Here is a 19,753-nt window from a genome sequence, read left to right as displayed (position 1 = left end):
ACGTGTCCAGAAACCTCGAGCACTGACATCCACTCTTGCATCATTTGATGTGTTTGCTGTTCTGTGGGTGAAGTGCTCGCCGACCAGTGGTATCAGGGGTGGCTCAATCATGACATCATGGCATATTTCCTGCAGCATTTTGGCAATGAGGTTGTGTACTTCATTGTGCTGGATGCAAACAAGCCCTCCCTTCATGCATACCATTGCATGGTTTGCATCAAAGACAGTGCCACAGGCACAGTGTTGAGGCAGGTTCTCTATTGGCCACCCATATCTCAAGGCTATAGCGTCAATAAATTCTCGTTTGTTGAAGTGGAAGCCTTTTGCCTTGAGAGGCAGGATTGTCAGCCAGTTCGATGGCCCAACGTCCTGTCCAATTTCAACTCTTCTGCACTGGTCTGGTGTTAGATGTTCGATTATGTGCTGCAGCTGGTCCTTTTGTCTTGCTTCACGCTTCTTGCTTATCTCTGTCTTTATGTGTTTCTACCTTTGGTGGTCGATTTCACTCGTCTCAACCTGGGTATAAATCTTCTGTGACAAGGATTCGGTGAGTCTGAGTGAATTTCTGTGTTCGTAGCATGCCACGGCTGCTGGATTTATAATGCCAAGGCCTCCCATCCTTCATGGTTTTGCTAGAAGGTCCCTCTCATCTGGTGTGGGGATTTAGCCATTAGTTAGAGATGGGAGGAAAGATTCCCTGATAGCATCCTTCAGTGGTTATAGCAGCAACTCGATGTCTGGTATTGTCCTCATCACGAAGGTCCACTTGTGCTTTACACAATAGGTAAATGTGCTGTATGCTGCATGGGGTTCTGTTTTTGCGTGGCTGGCTAGTGTATGAATTTCTTCTACCCATGTCTTTATCTTATCACTGACATATTTATCTTTGAATTCCTTAGTTCCAATCACAGCACCTAGATGCCTCTGACCTTCCTTGGTCACTGTCACGTTTGTGCCTCTAAATACTTCCTGTGCATCTTGAGAATAAGCTGGTTTTGCGATCAAGACGGACTTACTTGCATTAGGGTAGTAACCAATTTCAGGGCCATGAGATGTTACAAAGTCCCACCATTTCCTCACATCCTCATCCTTGCCAGCACCCGTGAGATCATCTGCATAGGCTACCTGTTTTACATTGGTGCCCTCGTATTTGATCTGTTGTTGCAGCACTGTCATCGCCAGGGCGTACATACCCATGGTGACGGGGTCCCCCTGGGTAGTTCGTTCTGTGGTCTGGATTACACAGACATCGTGAGCCGCTGTCTTACCCACAGTGTAGAGGTCTGCTGGTTCTTTATAGGTGTTTTCCACATATTGGGCAGATGCTGGGCATTTAACCTTGATGTTGTACAGCATTGCCTCCCGGTTGATGGAAATAAATGCATTTGAGGCATCAACTAATAATATTGCCTGACAGTCCTTTTCCTCATATATTTTCCTCATGGAGTGAACTGCTGCCTCACCTCCTGCCTGCTGGCCTGCACACACTTGGAGGTTGCCAACTGCCTGCTTCACATCATCTTTCACCACCTCCATGATGCATTTTCCTTTAATCCGTCTTAAGACTTCACCCACCCCAGTGGGCCTCCATCCAGGATTCTTATCAAGGGGGATTAGTCTGCAAGCCGTCATTGCTTCGGTGTTACTGCACTGACTTGAAGCCAGCTTCCTCGCTAGTGAGGCAATTGTATTACACAGGTCTGTTGCTGCCTCCCGAAACTTGTTGTTACTGACGATTACTCGCCAAGATTTTGCATCCAGGCCTGACGGTCCTGCCCCTCCCTGTGTGTTCATTGCCTTCTGCCACACCAAATCTCCAGTTATCCTGTCATATATGATGGGACTGGAAGGAGTGTAGTTGCTGTCAAGCTTTGACTGGGCACTTGCTTGTCGTGCAGTCGGGTGTTTTTCTTTTAGTTGTTGCATTGTTTCATCTGTCAGGTCAAGTACTCCGTTTGGTGATTCAGCTGACATGGATCTTTTTGCCATTGAGACCTTCCCTTGTTTCATCTTGCTGCCAAAAATCCTTGCCACATCGTTGGTATTCTGATTTGTTCTGCCTCGGTTGATTGTTCTCATCTGTAAGGCCCTTCCTTCCTCAAGTAGGTTGTTGATTTCACCTCTTTTCCATGTTTCAACTCGCCTTTGGATGGTCTTAATATTTTCTTGGGCGGGTCTTGTTGAGGAAGAGATGTGGTATCAGTGCAAGGACCTTCATAAAGAATGAGGCAATGGGTGAGTTATTGTTGTAATTGGCTCTCAGGCGAGTGATTTCCTTCATCATGTTAGTTGTAGCATTGCATTCGGAAGGTTCAAAAAGGTTACTTGATGATCATCCAACTGTTTCATTATATGTGGTGTTCACCCAGGTTACTGCATTTTCTCGGGATTTCCCCATCTAGTATGCGGGATGACCTTCTCGCACAGAACTGTGAGGCTGTTCTGCTTCCTCGTTGTTTGTGTCACTACCGTTCTGGGGACGTATAATACCTGGATGATTCCCTCTTTCATGCACTCATCTGTGGTGGTCTTCATCCTGAGTTTCATTTCTATTATAAACTTCCTGATGTTCCTCACCCCCAACTTCACTACTATTCACGTCCCCATGGGGACGTGAATAGTAGTGAAGTTGGGGGTGAGGAACATCAGGAAGTTTATAATAGAAATGAAACTCAGGATGAAGACCACCACAGATGAGTGCATGAAAGAGGGAATCATCCAGGTATTATACGTCCCCAGAACGGTAGTGACAAAAACAACGAGGAAACAGAACAGCCTCACAGTTCTGTGCGAGAAGGTCATCCCACATACTAGATGGGGAAATCCCGAGAAAATGCAGTAACCTGGGTGAACACCACATATAATGAAACAGTTGGATCATCATCAAGTAACCTTTTTGAACCTTCCGAATGCAATGCTACAACTAACATGATCAAGGAAATCACTCGCCTGAGAGCCAATTACAACAATAACTCACCCATTGCCTCCTTCTGTATGAAGGTGCTTGCACTGATACCACATCTCTTCCTCAACAAGACCCGCCCAAGAAAATATTAAGACCATCCAAAGGCGAGTTGAAACATGGAAAAGAGGTGAAATCAACAACCTACTTGAGGAAGGAAGGGCCTTGCAGAGGAGAATAATCAACCGAGGCAGAACAAATCAGAATACCAACGATGTGGCAAGGATTTTTGGCAGCAAGATGAAACAAGGGAAGGTCTCAATGGCAAAAAGATCCCTGTCAGCTGAATCACTAAACGGAGTACTTGACCTGACAGATGAAACAATGCAAGAACTAAAAGAAAAACACCCGACTGCACGACAAGCAAGTGCCCAGTCAAAGCTTGACAGCAACTACACTCCTTCCAGTCCCATTATATATGACAGGATAACTGGAGATTTGGTGTGGCAGAAGGCAATGAACACACAGGGAGGGGCAGGACCGTCAGCCCTGGATGCAAAATCTTGGCGAGTAATCGTCAGTAACAACAAGTTTCGGGAGGCAGCAACAGACCTGTGTAATACAATTGCCTCACTAGCGAGGAAGCTGGTTTCAAGTCATTGCAGTAACACCGAAGCAATGACGGCTTGCAGACTAATCCCCCTTGATAAGAATCCTGGATGCAGGCCCATTGGGGTGGGTGAAGTCTTAAGACGGATTAAAGGAAAATGCATCATGGAGGTGGTGAAAGATGATGTGAAGCAGGCAGTTCGCAACCTCCAAGTGTGTGCAGGCCAGCAGGCAGGAGGTGAGGCAGCAGTTCACTCCATGAGGAAAATATATGAGGAAGAGAACTCTCAGGCAATATTATTAGTTGATGCCTCAAATGCATTTATTTCCATCAACCGGGATTCAATGCTGCACAACATCAAGGTTAAATGCCCAGCATCTGCCCAATATGTGGAAAACACCTATAAAGAACCAGCAGACCTCTACACTGTGGGTAAGACAGCGGCTCACGATGTCTGTGTAATCCAGACCACAGAACGAACTACCCAAGGGGACCCCGTCACCATGGGTATGTACGCCCTGGCGATGACAGTGCTGCAACAACAGATCAAATACGAGGGCACCAATGTAAAACAGGTAGCCTATGCAGATGATCTCACGGGTGCTGGCAAGGATGAGGATGTGAGGAAATGGTGGGACTTTGTAACATCTCATGGCCCTGAAATTGGTTACTACCCTAATGCAAGTGAGTCCGTCTTGATCGCAAAACCAGCTTATTCTCAAGATGCACAGGAAGTATTTAGAGGCACAAACGTGACAGTGACCAAGGAAGGTCAGAGGCATCTAGGTGCTGTGACTGGAACTAAGGAATTCAAAGATAAATATGTCAGTGATAAGATAAAGACATGGGTAGAAGAAATTCATACACTAGCCAGCCACGCAAAAACAGAACCCCATGCAGCATACAGCACATTTACCTATTGTGTAAAGCACAAGTGTACCTTCGTGATGAGGACAATACCAGACATCGAGTTGCTGCTACAACCACTGGAGGATGCTATCAGGGATTCTTTCCTCCCATCTCTAACTAATGGCTAAATCCCCACACCAGATGAGAGGGACCTTCTAGCAAAACCACGAAGGATGGGAGGCCTTGGCATTATAAATCCAGCAGCCGTGGCATGCTACGAACACAGAGATTCACTCAGACTCACCGAATCCTTGTCACAGAAGATTTATGCCCAGGTTGAGACGAGTGAAATCGACCACCAAAGGTAGAAACACATAAAGACAGAGATAAGCAAGAAGCGTGAAGCAAGACAAAAGGACCAGCTGCAGCACATAATCGAACATCTAACACCAGACCAGTGGAGAAGAGTTGAAATTGGACAGGACGTTGGGCCATCGAACTGGCTGACAATCCTGCCTCTCAAGGCAAAAGGCTTCCACTTCAACAAAGGAGAATTTATTGACGCTATGGCCTTGAGATATGGGTGGCCAATAGAGAACCTGCCTCAACACTGTGCCTGTGGCACTGTCTTTGATGCAAACCATGCAATGGTATGCATGAAGGGAGGGCTTGTTTGCATCCAGCACAATGAAGTACACAACCTCACTGCCAAAATGCTGCAGGAAATATGCCATGATGTCATGATTGAGCCACCCCTTATACCACTGGACGGCGAGCACTTCACCCACAGAACAGCAAACACATCAAATGATGCAAGAGTGGATGTCAGTGCTCGAGGTTTCTGGACACGTGGGAAGAGTGCATTCTTCGACATCGGCATATTTGATCCTATGGCAGCGTGTCATTGCGAACTGTCTCTCGAAGCTGCACACAAAAGGAATGAACAGGAAAAAAACAGAATTTATCAAGAAAGGATCCAACATGTTGACCACGGCCGATTCACTCCCCTTGTCTTCACAACATCAGGTGGGATGGGTCCCGAGTCGGTGATATTCTACTGGAGACTGGCAGAGGTTCTTTCTGAGAAGAAACGTCAACCGCGGAGTTCTGTTCTGGCCTGGATGAGATGTCGACTGTCATTCTCCCTCGTGAGATCTGCTCTGCTATGTCTCAGGGACACAAGATCATCGGCACTCAGGCCTGTCTCTCTGGTGGGTATGGATTACGAAACTACTGTACAGTGGTCGAAAGTCGCATAGACCAGCGACTCCAATAGTTTAATGTCTTTATTTTCGTTGTACTATCAATAAATATAAAATAAAATAATAATAGTAATAGTAGATGGTTGGTAACCACAGCCGTTGGCGTGCTTGGGGCCAACGGATTGTAATACAAGGGTTAGTGTTAACCTTCACATTACAACTCCAAATGGTGAAATGTATTAGGAAGGTTGGTTTTCATCTTCACAATATAATTCCCCAATGGATGGAGGTGATGTCTGAAAAAAAAAGTAGTAGTAGTAGTAGTAGCAGCAGTAGTAGTAGTAGTAGCAGCAGCAGCAGCAGTGGTAGTAGTAGTAGTAGTAGTAGTAGTAGTAGTAGTAGTAGTAGTAGTGGTAGTAGTAGTAGTAGTAGTAGTTGTGGTAGTAGTAGTAGTAGTAGTAGTAGTAGTAGTGGTAGTAGTAGTAGTAGTAGCGTTAGTAGTAGTAGAAGTAGTAGTAGTAGTAGTAGTGGTAGTAGTAGTAGTAGCAGCAGTAGTAGTAGTCATAGTAGTAATAGTAGTAGTACTAGTAGTAGTTGTGGTTGTAGTAGCAGTAGTAATAGTAGGAGTAGTAGTAATACTAGTAGTAGTAGTAGTAGTAGTAGTAGTAGTAGTAGTAGTAGTGGTAGTAGTAACACCTGAAGACCCATTACCAATAAACAAGGCTCCACATTATTCCATCACACCCATTGGCCACCTATTTAATCCTTAAGCAAAGAAGCGTTGTTTTACTTCATATCAAACTTTAAATACATAACATTATCAGTTCAGCCATTTATTATTACAAGACAGACCAATAAGATATTAACTGATATGCAAAACTAGTAAAAAACGGGCAAATTGCTTCAGAACTTCATCATATTATTTGCAGAAACTGAATTAAAACTAGCACATTCTTCATTTATGTCAAACCTAAATTTAAGAATCGTATAGTATAACAGTAGTTCTAGTAACATTATATATAATTTTCATTTAAAAGGACTACAAGAAGTAGCCATGATTATTACTATTAATACTGTACCACAGTATGAAAACTTAATTAACACCATATCCAATGTTGTCCATGCCACAGTATTGTTGTCAGTGCTCCAGAGGGCAGCATAAGTGTATCAGATGCTCTTGTGCAAGAAACAGGTCACCGTGCACATACTGTAGGCTGGGACCTTTTTGTATGTATGTGTTAGGGAATCACAGCCCACCAGAAGCGGCACTTGACCGCTTCCAACATGGCAGGCGACAGATTGCTGACATGGAAATTGATGGGGCGGTCACCGACAATATGCATGATCACACAGACATGCGTGGTGGTGAAAGACGCCGTGGTGAAGCGAGGGTTAGGGATGGACTCCAAGATGCGAGAGATATGGAAGCGCTGAGTGGGTTAAATCACCATGGGGACGTGAATAGTAGTGAAGTTGGGGGTGAGGAACATCAGGAAGTTTATAATAGAAATGAAACTCAGGATGAAGACCACCACAGATGAGTGCATGAAAGAGGGAATCATCCAGGTATTATACGTCCCCAGAACGGTAGTGACACAAACAACGAGGAAACAGAACAGCCTCACAGTTCTGTGCGAGAAGGTCATCCCACATACTAGATGGGGAAATCCCGAGAAAATGCAGTAACCTGGGTGAACACCACATATAATGAAACAGTTGGATCATCATCAAGTAACCTTTTTGAACCTTCCGAATGCAATGCTACAACTAACATGATCAAGGAAATCACTCGCCTGAGAGCCAATTACAACAATAACTCACCCATTGCCTCCTTCTTTATGAAGGTGCTTGCACTGATACCACATCTCTTCCTCAACAAGACCCGCCCAAGAAAATATTAAGACCATCCAAAGGCGAGTTGAAACATGGAAAAGAGGTGAAATCAACAACCTACTTGAGGAAGGAAGGGCCTTGCAGAGGAGAATAATCAACCGAGGCAGAACAAATCAGAATACCAACGATGTGGCAAGGATTTTTGGCAGCAAGATGAAACAAGGGAAGGTCTCAATGGCAAAAAGATCCCTGTCAGCTGAATCACTAAACGGAGTACTTGACCTGACAGATGAAACAATGCAAGAACTAAAAGAAAAACACCCGACTGCACGACAAGCAAGTGCCCAGTCAAAGCTTGACAGCAACTACACTCCTTCCAGTCCCATTATATATGACAGGATAACTGGAGATTTGGTGTGGCAGAAGGCAATAAACACACAGGGAGGGGCAGGACCGTCAGCCCTGGATGCAAAATCTTGGCGAGTAATCGTCAGTAACAACAAGTTTCGGGAGGCAGCAACAGACCTGTGTAATACAATTGCCTCACTAGCGAGGAAGCTGGTTTCAAGTCAGTGCAGTAACACCGAAGCAATGACGGCTTGCAGACTAATCCCCCTTGATAAGAATCCTGGATGCAGGCCCATTGAGGTGGGTGAAGTCTTAAGACGGATTAAAGGAAAATGCATCATGGAGGTGGTGAAAGATGATGTGAAGCAGGCAGTTGGCAACCTCCAAGTGTGTGCAGGCCAGCAGGCAGGAGGTGAGGCAGCAGTTCACTCCATGAGGAAAATATATGAGGAAGAGGACTGTCAGGCAATATTATTAGTTGATGCCTCAAATGCATTTATTTCCATCAACCGGGATTCAATGCTGCACAACATCAAGGTTAAATGCCCAGCATCTGCCCAATATGTGGAAAACACCTATAAAGAACCAGCAGACCTCTACACTGTGGGTAAGACAGCGGCTCACGATGTCTGTGTAATCCAGACCACAGAACGAACTACCCAAGGGGACCCCGTCACCATGGGTATGTACGCCCTGGCGATGACAGTGCTGCAACAACAGATCAAATACGAGGGCACCAATGTAAAACAGGTAGCCTATGCAGATGATCTCACGGGTGCTGGCAAGGATGAGGATGTGAGGAAATGGTGGGACTTTGTAACATCTCATGGCCCTGAAATTGGTTACTACCCTAATGCAAGTGAGTCCGTCTTGATCGCAAAACCAGCTTATTCTCAAGATGCACAGGAAGTATTTAGAGGCACAAACGTGACAGTGACCAAGGAAGGTCAGAGGCATCTAGGTGCTGTGACTGGAACTAAGGAATTCAAAGATAAATATGTCAGTGATAAGATAAAGACATGGGTAGAAGAAATTCATACACTAGCCAGCCACGCAAAAACAGAACCCCATGCAGCATACAGCACATTTACCTATTGTGTAAAGCACAAGTGTACCTTCGTGATGAGGACAATACCAGACATCGAGTTGCTGCTACAACCACTGGAGGATGCTATCAGGGATTCTTTCCTCCCATCTCTAACTAATGGCTAAATCCCCACACCAGATGAGAGGGACCTTCTAGCAAAACCACGAAGGATGGGAGGCCTTGGCATTATAAATCCAGCAGCCGTGGCATGCTACGAACACAGAAATTCACTCAGACTCACCGAATCCTTGTCACAGAAGATTTATGCCCAGGTTGAGACGAGTGAAATCGACCACCAAAGGTAGAAACACATGAAGACAGAGATAAGCAAGAAGCGTGAAGCAAGACAAAAGGACCAGCTGCAGCACATAATCGAATATTTAACACCAGACCAGTGCAGAAGAGTTGAAATTGGACAGGACGTTGGGCCATCGAACTGGCTGACAATCCTGCCTCTCAAGGCAAAAGGCTTCCACTTCAACAAAGGAGAATTTATTGACGCTATAGCCTTGAGATATGGGTGGCCAATAGAGAACCTGCCTCAACACTGTGCCTGTGGCACTGTCTTTGATGCAAACCATGCAATGGTATGCATGAAGGAGGGCTTGTTTGCATCCAGCACAATGAAGTACACAACCTCACTGCCAAAATGCTGCAGGAAATATGCCATGATGTCATGATTGAGCCACCCCTGATACCACTGGACGGCGAGCACTTCACCCACAGAACAGCAAACACATCAAATGATGCAAGAGTGGATGTCAGTGCTCGAGGTTTCTGGACACGTGGGAAGAGTGCATTCTTCGACATCGGCATATTTGATCCTATGGCAGCGTGTCATTGCGAACTGTCTCTCGAAGCTGCACACAAAAGGAATGAACAAGAAAAAAACAGAATTTATCAAGAAAGGATCCAACATGTTGACCACGGCCGATTCACTCCCCTTGTCTTCACAACATCAGGTGGGATGGGTCCCGAGTCGGTGATATTCTACTCGAGACTGGCAGAGGTTCTTTCTGAGAAGAAACGTCAACCGCAGAGTTCTGTTCTGGCCTGGATGAGATGTCGACTGTCATTCTCCTCGTGAGATCTGCTCTGCTATGTCTCAGGGACACAAGATCATCGGCACTCAGGCCTGTCTCTCTGGTGGGTATGGATTACGAAACTACTGTACAGTGGTCGAAAGTCGCATAGACCGGCGACTCCAATAGTTTAATGTCTTTATTTTCGTTGTACTATCAATAAATATAAAATAAAATAATAATAGTAATAGTAGATGGTTGGTAACCACAGCCGTTGGCGTGCTTGGGGCCAACTGATTGTAATACAAGGGTTAGTGTTAACCTTCACATTACAACTCCAAATGGTGAAATGTATTAGGAAGGTTGGTTTTCATCTTCACAATATAATTCCCCAATGGATGGAGGTGATGTCTGAAAAAAAAAGTAGTAGTAGTAGTAGTAGTAGTAGCAGCGGTAGTAGTAGTAGTAGCAGCAGCAGCAGCAGCAGTGGTAGTATTAGTATTTGCATTAGTAGTAGTAGTAGATAGTAGTGGTAGTAGTGGTAGTGGTAGTAGTGGTAGTGGTTGTGGTTGTGGTTGTGGTTGTGGTAGTAGTAGTAGTAGTGGTAGTAGTAGTAGTAAGTAGCAGCAGTAGTAGTAGTAGTAATAGTAGTCATAGTAGTAATAGTAGTAGTACTAGTAGTAGTTGTGGTAGTAGTAGCAGTAGTAATAGTAGGAGTAGTAGTAATACTAGTAGTAGTAGTCGTAGTAGTAATACTAGTAGTAGTAGTCGTAGTAGTAGTAGTCGTAGTAGTAGTAGTAGTAGTAGTAGTGGTAGTAGTAACACCTGAAGATCCATTACCAATAAACAAGGCTCCACATTATTCCATCACACTCATTGGCCACCTATTTAATCCTTAAGCAAAGAAGCTTTGTTTTACTTCATATCAAACTTTAAATACATAACATTATCAGTTCAGCCATTTATTATTACAAGACAGACCAATAAGATATTAACTGATATGCAAAACTAGTAAAAAACGAGCAAATTGCTTCAGAACTTCATCATATTATTTGCAAAAACTGAAGTAAAACTAGCACATTCTTCATTTATGTCAAACCTAAATTTAAGAATCGTATAGTATAACAGTAGTTCTAGTAACATTATATATAATTTTCATTTAAAAGGACTACAAAAAGTAGCCATGATTATTATTATTAATACTATACCACAGTATGAAAACTTTATTAACACCATGTCCAATGTTGTCCATGCCACAGAATTGTTGTCAGTGCTCCAGAGGGCAGCATAAGTGTATCAGAAGCTCATGTGGAAGAAACAAGTCACCGTGCACATACTGTAGGCTGGGACCTTTTTGTATGTATGTGTTAGGGAATCACAGCCCACCAGAAGCGGCACTTGACCGCTTCCAACGTGGCAGGCGACAGATTACTGACATGGAAATTGATGGGGCGGTCACCGACAATATGCATGATCACACAGACATGCGTGGTGGTGAAAGACGCCGTGGTGAAGCGAGGGTTAGGGATGGACGCCAAGATGCGAGAGATATGGAAGCGTTGGGTGGGTTAAATCGCCATGGAGAAGTGAATAGTAGTGAAGTTGGGGGTGAGGAACACCAGGAAGGTTATGATAGAAATGAAACTCAGGATGAAGACCACCATAGAGGAGTGCATGAAAGAGGGAATCATCCAGGTATTATACGTCCCCAGAACGGTAGTGACACAAACAACGGGGAAGCAGAACAGCCTCACAAGTCTGTGCGAGAAGGTCATTCCACATATTAGATGGGGAAATCCCGAGAAAATGCAGTAACCTGGGTGAACACCACATATAATGAAACAGTTGGATGATCGTCAAGTAACCTTTTTGAACCTTCCAAATACAATGCAACAACTGACATGATCAAGGAAATCACTCGCCTGAGAGCCAATTACAACAATAACTCACCCATTGCCTCATTCTCTATGAAGGTCCTTGTACTGATACCACATCTCTTCCTCAACAAGACCCGCCCAAGAAAATATTAAGGCCATCCAAAGGCGAGTTGAAACATAGAAAAGAGGTGGAATCAACAAACTACTTGAGGAAGGAAGGGCCTTGCAGAGGAGAATAATCAACCGAGGCAGAACAAATCAGAATACCAACGATGTGGCAAGGATTTTTGGCAGCAAGATGAAACAAGGGAAGGTCTCAATGGCAAAAAGATCCCTGTCAGCTGAATCACCAAACGGAGTACTAGACCTGACAGATGAAACAATGCAACAACTAAAAGAAAAACACCCGACTGCATGACAAGCAAGTGCCCAGTCAAAGCTTGACAGCAACTACACTCCTTCCAGTCCCATCATATATGACAGGATAACTGGAGATTTGGTGTGGCAGAAGGCAATGAACACACAGGGAGGGGCAGGACCGTCAGGCCTGGATGCAAAATCTTGGCGAGTAATCGTCAGTAACATCAAGTTTCGGGAGGCAGCAACAGACCTGTGTAGTACAATTGCCTCACTGGCGAGGAAGCTGGCTCCAAGTCAGTGCAGTAACACCGAAGCAATGACGGCTTGCAGACTAATCCTCCTTGATAAGAATCCTGGATGCAGGCCCATTTGGGTGGGTGAAGTCTTAAGACGGATTAAAGGAAAATGCATCATGGAGGTGGTGAAAGATGATGTGAAGCAGGCAGTTGGCAACCTCCAAGTGTGTGCAGGCCAGCAGGCAGGAGGTGAGGCAGCAGTTTACTCCATGAGGAAAATATATGAGGAAGAGGACTGTCAGGCAATATTATTAGTTGATGCCTCAAATGCATTTATTTCCATCAACCGGGAGGCAATGCTGGACAACATCAAGGTTAAATGCCCAGCATCTGCCCAATATGTGGAAAACACCTATAAAGAACCAGCAGACCTCTACACTTTGGGTAAGACAGCGGCTCACGATGTCTGTGTAATCCAGACCACAGAACGAATTACCCAGGGGGACCCCGTCACCATGGGTATGTACGCCCTGGCGATGACAGTGCTGCACCAACCGATCAAATACGAGGGCACCAATGTAAAACAGGTAGCCTATGCAGATGATCTCACGGGTGCTGGCAAGCATGAGGATGTGAGGAAATGGTGGGACTTTGTAACATCTCATGGCCCTGAAATTGGTTACTACCCTAATGCAAGTAAGTCCGTCTTGATCGCAAAACCAGCTTATTCTCAAGATGCACAGGAAGTATTTAGAGGCACAAACGTGACAGTGACCAAGGAAGGTCAGAGGCATCTAGGTGCTGTGATTGGAACTAAGGAATTCAAAGATAAATATGTCAGTGATAAGATAAAGACATGGGTAGAAGAAATTCATACACTAGCCAGCCACGCAAAAACAGAACCCCATGCAGCATACAGCACATTTACCTATTGTGTAAAGCACAAGTGGACCTTCGTGATGAGGACAATACCAGACATCGAGTTGCTGCTACAACCACTGGAGGATGCTATCAGGGATTCTTTCCTCCCATCTCTAACTAATGGCTAAATCCCCACACCAGATGAGAGGAACCTTCTAGCAAAACCACGAAGGATGGGAGGCCTTGGCATTATAAATCCAGCAGCCGTGGCATGCTACGAACACAGAAATTCACTCAGACTCACCGAATCCTTGTCACAGAAGATTTATGCCCAGGTTGAGACGTGTGAAATCGACCACCAAAGGTAGAAACACATAAAGACAGAGATAAGCAAGAAGCGTGAAGCAAGACAAAAGGACCAGCTGCAGCACATAATCGAACATCTAACACCAGACCAGTGCAGAAGAGTTGAAATTGGACAGGACGTTGGGCCATCGAACTGGCTGACAATCCTGCCTCTCAAGGCAAAAGGCTTCCACTTCAACAAAGGAGAATTTATTGACGCTATAGCCTTGAGATATGGGTGGCCAATAGAGAACCTGCCTCAACACTGTGCCTGTGGCACTGTCTTTGATGCAAACCATGCAATGGTATGCATGAAGGGAGGGCTTGTTTGCATCCAGCACAATGAAGTACACAACCTCACTGCCAAAATGCTGCAGGAAATATGCCATGATGTCATGATTGAGCCACCCCTGATACCACTGGACGGCGAGCACTTCACCCACAGAACAGCAAACACATCAAATGATGCAAGAGTGGATGTCAGTGCTCGAGGTTTCTGGACACGTGGGAAGAGTGCATTCTTCGACATCGGCATATTTGATCCTATGGCAGCGTGTCATTGCGAACTGTCTCTCGAAGCTGCACACAAAAGGAATGAACAAGAAAAAACAGAATTTATCAAGAAAGGATCCAACATGTTGACCACGGCCGATTCACTCCCCTTGTCTTCACAACATCAGGTGGGATGGGTCCCGAGTCGGTGATATTCTACTCGAGACTGGCAGAGGTTCTTTCTGAGAAGAAACGTCAACCGCAGAGTTCTGTTCTGGCCTGGATGAGATGTCGACTGTCATTCTCCCTCGTGAGATCTGCTCTGCTATGTCTCAGGGACACAAGATCATCGGCACTCAGGCCTGTCTCTCTGGTGGGTATGGATTACGAAACTACTGTACAGTGGTCGAAAGTCGCATAGACCGGCGACTCCAATAGTTTAATGTCTTTATTTTCGTTGTACTATCAATAAATATAAAATAAAATAATAATAGTAATAGTAGATGGTTGGTAACCACAGCCGTTGGCGTGCTTGGGGCCAACGGATTGTAATACAAGGGTTAGTGTTAACCTTCACATTACAACTCCAAATGGTGAAATGTATTAGGAAGGTTGGTTTTCATCTTCACAATATAATTCCCCAATGGATGGAGGTGATGTCTGAAAAAAAAAGTAGTAGTAGTAGTAGTAGTAGTAGTAGCAGCGGTAGTAGTAGTAGTAGCAGCAGCAGCAGCAGCAGTGGTAGTATTAGTATTTGCATTAGTAGTAGTAGTAGATAGTAGTGGTAGTAGTGGTAGTGGTAGTAGTGGTAGTGGTTGTGGTTGTGGTTGTGGTTGTGGTAGTAGTAGTAGTAGTGGTAGTAGTAGTAGTAAGTAGCAGCAGTAGTAGTAGTAGTAATAGTAGTCATAGTAGTAATAGTAGTAGTACTAGTAGTAGTTGTGGTAGTAGTAGCAGTAGTAATAGTAGGAGTAGTAGTAGTCGTAGTAGTAATACTAGTAGTAGTAGTCGTAGTAGTAGTAGTCGTAGTAGTAGTAGTTGTAGTAGTAGTGGTAGTAGTAACACCTGAAGATCCATTACCAATAAACAAGGCTCCACATTATTCCATCACACTCATTGGCCACCTATTTAATCCTTAAGCAAAGAAGCTTTGTTTTACTTCATATCAAACTTTAAATACATAACATTATCAGTTCAGCCATTTATTATTACAAGACAGACCAATAAGATATTAACTGATATGCAAAACTAGTAAAAAACGAGCAAATTGCTTCAGAACTTCATCATATTATTTGCAAAAACTGAAGTAAAACTAGCACATTCTTCATTTATGTCAAACCTAAATTTAAGAATCGTATAGTATAACAGTAGTTCTAGTAACATTATATATAATTTTCATTTAAAAGGACTACAAAAAGTAGCCATGATTATTATTATTAATACTATACCACAGTATGAAAACTTTATTAACACCATGTCCAATGTTGTCCATGCCACAGAATTGTTGTCAGTGCTCCAGAGGGCAGCATAAGTGTATCAGAAGCTCATGTGGAAGAAACAAGTCACCGTGCACATACTGTAGGCTGGGACCTTTTTGTATGTATGTGTTAGGGAATCACAGCCCACCAGAAGCGGCACTTGACCGCTTCCAACGTGGCAGGCGACAGATTACTGACATGGAAATTGATGGGGCGGTCACCGACAATATGCATGATCACACAGACATGCGTGGTGGTGAAAGACGCCGTGGTGAAGCGAGGGTTAGGGATGGACGCCAAGATGCGAGAGATATGGAAGCGTTGGGTGGGTTAAATCGCCATGGAGAAGTGAATAGTAGTGAAGTTGGGGGTGAGGAACACCAGGAAGGTTATGATAGAAATGAAACTCAGGATGAAGACCACCATAGAGGAGTGCATGAAAGAGGGAATCATCCAGGTATTATACGTCCCCAGAACGGTAGTGACACAAACAACGGGGAAGCAGAACAGCCTCACAAGTCTGTGCGAGTAGGTCATTCCACATATTAGATGGGGAAATCCCGAGAAAATGCAGTAACCTGGGTGAACACCACATATAATGAAACAGTTGGATGATCGTCAAGTAACCTTTTTGAACCTTCCAAATACAATGCAACAACTGACATGATCAAGGAAATCACTCGCCTGAGAGCCAATTACAACAATAACTCACCCATTGCCTCATTCTCTATGAAGGTCCTTGTACTGATACCACATCTCTTCCTCAACAAGACCCGCCCAAGAAAATATTAAGGCCATCCAAAGGCGAGTTGAAACATAGAAAAGAGGTGGAATCAACAAACTACTTGAGGAAGGAAGGGCCTTGCAGAGGAGAATAATCAACCGAGGCAGAACAAATCAGAATACCAACGATGTGGCAAGGATTTTTGGCAGCAAGATGAAACAAGGGAAGGTCTCAATGGCAAAAAGATCCCTGTCAGCTGAATCACCAAACGGAGTACTAGACCTGACAGATGAAACGATGCAACAACTAAAAGAAAAACACCCGACTGCATGACAAGCAAGTGCCCAGTCAAAGCTTGACAGCAACTACACTCCTTCCAGTCCCATCATATATGACAGGATAACTGGAGATTTGGTGTGGCAGAAGGCAATGAACACACAGGGAGGGGCAGGACCGTCAGGCCTGGATGCAAAATCTTGGCGAGTAATCGTCAGTAACATCAAGTTTCGGGAGGCAGCAACAGACCTGTGTAGTACAATTGCCTCACTGGCGAGGAAGCTGGCTCCAAGTCAGTGCAGTAACACCGAAGCAATGACGGCTTGCAGACTAATCCTCCTTGATAAGAATCCTGGATGCAGGCCCATTTGGGTGGGTGAAGTCTTAAGACGGATTAAAGGAAAATGCATCATGGAGGTGGTGAAAGATGATGTGAAGCAGGCAGTTGGCAACCTCCAAGTGTGTGCAGGCCAGCAGGCAGGAGGTGAGGCAGCAGTTTACTCCATGAGGAAAATATATGAGGAAGAGGACTGTCAGGCAATATTATTAGTTGATGCCTCAAATGCATTTATTTCCATCAACCGGGAGGCAATGCTGGACAACATCAAGGTTAAATGCCCAGCATCTGCCCAATATGTGGAAAACACCTATAAAGAACCAGCAGACCTCTACACTTTGGGTAAGACAGCGGCTCACGATGTCTGTGTAATCCAGACCACAGAACGAATTACCCAGGGGGACCCCGTCACCATGGGTATGTACGCCCTGGCGATGACAGTGCTGCAACAACCGATCAAATACGAGGGCACCAATGTAAAACAGGTAGCCTATGCAGATGATCTCACGGGTGCTGGCAAGCATGAGGATGTGAGGAAATGGTGGGACTTTGTAACATCTCATGGCCCTGAAATTGGTTACTACCCTAATGCAAGTAAGTCCGTCTTGATCGCAAAACCAGCTTATTCTCAAGATGCACAGGAAGTATTTAGAGGCACAAACGTGACAGTGACCAAGGAAGGTCAGAGGCATCTAGGTGCTGTGATTGGAACTAAGGAATTCAAAGATAAATATGTCAGTGATAAGATAAAGACATGGGTAGAAGAAATTCATACACTAGCCAGCCACGCAAAAACAGAACCCCATGCAGCATACAGCACATTTACCTATTGTGTAAAGCACAAGTGGACCTTCGTGATGAGGACAATACCAGACATCGAGTTGCTGCTACAACCACTGGAGGATGCTATCAGGGATTCTTTCCTCCCATCTCTAACTAATGGCTAAATCCCCACACCAGATGAGAGGAACCTTCTAGCAAAACCACGAAGGATGGGAGGCCTTGGCATTATAAATCCAGCAGCCGTGGCATGCTACGAACACAGAAATTCACTCAGACTCACCGAATCCTTGTCACAGAAGATTTATGCCCAGGTTGAGACGTGTGAAATCGACCACCAAAGGTAGAAACACATAAAGACAGAGATAAGCAAGAAGCGTGAAGCAAGACAAAAGGACCAGCTGCAGCACATAATCGAACATCTAACACCAGACCAGTGCAGAAGAGTTGAAATTGGACAGGACGTTGGGCCATCGAACTGGCTGACAATCCTGCCTCTCAAGGCAAAAGGCTTCCACTTCAACAAAAGGAGAATTTATTGACGCTATAGCCTTGAGATATGGGTGGCCAATAGAGAACCTGCCTCAACACTGTGCCTGTGGCACTGTCTTTGATGCAAACCATGCAATGGTATGCATGAAGGAGGGCTTGTTTGCATCCAGCACAATGAAGTACACAACCTCACTGCCAAAATGCTGCAGGAAATATGCCATGATGTCATGATTGAGCCACCCCTGATACCACTGGACGGCGAGCACTTCACCCACAGAACAGCAAACACATCAAATGATGCAAGAGTGGATGTCAGTGCTCGAGGTTTCTGGACACGTGGGAAGAGTGCATTCTTCGACATCGGCATATTTGATCCTATGGCAGCGTGTCATTGCGAACTGTCTCTCGAAGCTGCACACAAAAGGAATGAACAAGAAAAAAACAGAATTTATCAAGAAAGGATCCAACATGTTGACCACGGCCGATTCACTCCCCTTGTCTTCACAACATCAGGTGGGATGGGTCCCGAGTCGGTGATATTCTACTCGAGACTGGCAGAGGTTCTTTCTGAGAAGAAACGTCAACCGCAGAGTTCTGTTCTGGCCTGGATGAGATGTCGACTGTCATTCTCCCTCGTGAGATCTGCTCTGCTATGTCTCAGGGACACAAGATCATCGGCACTCAGGCCTGTCTCTCTGGTGGGTATGGATTACGAAACTACTGTACAGTGGTCGAAAGTCGCATAGACCGGCGACTCCAATAGTTTAATGTCTTTATTTTCGTTGTACTATCAATAAATATAAAATAAAATAATAATAGTAATAGTAGATGGTTGGTAACCACAGCCGTTGGCGTGCTTGGGGCCAACGGATTGTAATACAAGGGTTAGTGTTAACTTTCACATTACAACTCCAAATGGTGAGTCTGAGTGAATTTCTGTGTTCGTAGCATGCCACGGCTGCTGGATTTATAATGCCAAGGCCTCCCATCCTTCGTGGTTTTGCTAGAAGGTCCCTCTCATCTGGTGTGGGGATTTAGCCATTAGTTAGAGATGGGAGGAAAGAATCCCTGATAGCATCCTCCAGTGGTTGTAGCAGCAACTCGATGTCTGGTATTGTCCTCATCACGAAGGTCCACTTGTGCTTTACACAATAGGTAAATGTGCTGTATGCTGCATGGGGTTCTGTTTTTGCGTGGCTGGCTAGTGTATGAATTTCTTCTACCCATGTCTTTATCTTATCACTGACATATTTATCTTTGAATTCCTTAGTTCCAATCACAGCACCTAGATGCCTCTGACCTTCCTTGGTCACTGTCAAGTTTGTGCCTCTAAATACTTCCTGTGCATCTTGAGAATAAGCTGGTTTTGCGATCAAGACGGACTCACTTGCATTAGGGTAGCAACCAATTTCAGGGCCATGAGATGTTACAAAGTCCCACCATTTCCTCACATCCTCATCCTTGCCAGCACCCGTGAGATCATCTGCATAGGCTACCTGTTTTACATTGGTGCCCTCGTATTTGATCTGTTGTTGCAGCACTGTCATCGCCAGGGCGTACATACCCATGGTGACGGGGTCCCCTTGGGTAGTTCGTTCTGTGGTCTGGATTACACAGACATCATGAGCCGCTGTCTTACCCACAG

At 44.8% G+C, this 19,753-nt stretch overlaps 1 pseudogene; it reads left to right on the top strand.

Moving 5' to 3' along the window:
- The first annotated feature begins 117 nt into the window (after nucleotides 1–117).
- On the top strand, nucleotides 118–18,871 carry LOC145397983 (uncharacterized; annotated as a pseudogene).
- Nucleotides 18,872–19,753: the final 882 nt, after the last annotated feature.

The sequence above is a fragment of the Coenobita brevimanus genome, chromosome 44 (assembly GCF_032717465.1).
Source record: "Coenobita brevimanus isolate Jiangsu-jjx chromosome 44, ASM3271746v2, whole genome shotgun sequence".
NCBI lineage: Eukaryota > Metazoa > Arthropoda > Malacostraca > Decapoda > Coenobitidae > Coenobita > Coenobita brevimanus.
The sequence above is the reverse complement of the archived record's forward strand: the minus strand, read 5'-3'. Positions and strand labels throughout refer to the sequence as shown.